Source organism: Fukomys damarensis, unplaced genomic scaffold (genome assembly GCF_012274545.1).
Source record: "Fukomys damarensis isolate Sample0158 unplaced genomic scaffold, DMR_v1.0_HiC HiC_scaffold_13, whole genome shotgun sequence".
NCBI lineage: Eukaryota > Metazoa > Chordata > Mammalia > Rodentia > Bathyergidae > Fukomys > Fukomys damarensis.
The window spans coordinates 31,073,990-31,075,486 of NW_022900925.1; positions in this window are offsets into that span (position 1 = coordinate 31,073,990).

Here is a 1,497-nt window from a genome sequence, read left to right on the forward strand (position 1 = left end):
CTTTTTAAAATCTTCTCTTTGAATCTGAAAGCATGTGTAATAGCTCTTACAGAGAACAAAATCAATGTAGTCCATATAAATTATAGCATCTGATAATAGCCTGATATGTTGGTACTCTATCATTCTTTTATCTAATTCTACCTTTGAGGAAAATAAATTATCTTGTGTGCTGAAACATTTGATGAAGACTAAATTTGTTCTTCTGGCCCCATAAAGTAAGAGGCATGTTGGCTCTAGCTATGGCTAAATATTTGTACACTGAAAATAACATACCAAAAATATTTGAGTGAAGTGAAATGCCAGCTTTCTAGAAATTTTAGGCCAATTAAACCTCAGAATTAGTGTTTTCTTTATGGAAGTCTCATAGCCATTAACCTCATCACTGAATGTGAACAGTTCTATGTCAGAATGAATGACTTCCATTTCTCTTTCACTGATTTTAGGCTACTGAATAATAATAGAGAATACAGCTGCTCTTAGAATTTGTCTGTAGATAAAACTCAAACAAGAATGTCTCAATCACTCAGAAACTGTACTGATTCATTACTTTGCAAAACAAATATGACCACAGCTATTTCTACCATATTATTTTAGTACCAGTGATGGAACTTGGAACCTTGTGCTTGCAAGGCAGGCAGGGGAGCCACTGAGCTAAATCCCCGGCCCCTTGAGCTATACTTTTAAAATATTCCTAAATGATTTTTCATCTCAATGAACTTGAAAGCAATTTGGAATCATAAGCAGACAGAACAATTTCATACCAATGGAGGGAATGAATTACAAGAGATTATTCTAGATATTTAACTTATTTTTTTCAAGACCCACACACTGTTGCTTAAATCATTGATAAGTTACTAAATTGAGGTTTTTGCTTTGGAAACAACAGATTTTTACGGAGTATTTCTTCGTGTGGCAATAACTTATGTGCTGAGACTCCAGTGGACAGTTTACAATAAAGTTTGGCATTTCCTACACAAGTGCTCTACTATACTGATTTGTCTAATACTTTTAAATAAGAGAAAGTATGTGTGTGAAATTTTATTCAGTCATGATCCAATGATTTGAGATACTGAAATGATAAAGTTTAAATCAATATTTTGTATTTCTTTTGGTGTCCATTACTGATAACCTACCCTACAGGCCGCCTACAGACAATACCTCAATCTGTATCCATTATAATAGTATGTGTTACACCAAACATAGGGCATAAAAGTTGTACTGAATAATAGATGTTGAAAGCCCTTCTAAAATTATAAAAATGTAGATATTTATCAAATATTTTATAGCTCAACTTAAGCCAGATAGTCCTCAAGATTTTATATAAAGGCATATCTTTTAAATTCAATGCAAAAATAAAAGATTTTGGTTTATATGAAGAGCTTTATATATTACACTACAAGTCAAGCAAATCATTATGCCTAGTTGATCATTTTGAATATCTGAAAACCTTTTTAGATTATCACTGGTGCAGATAATTTGTTTCTTCAAAAATACATA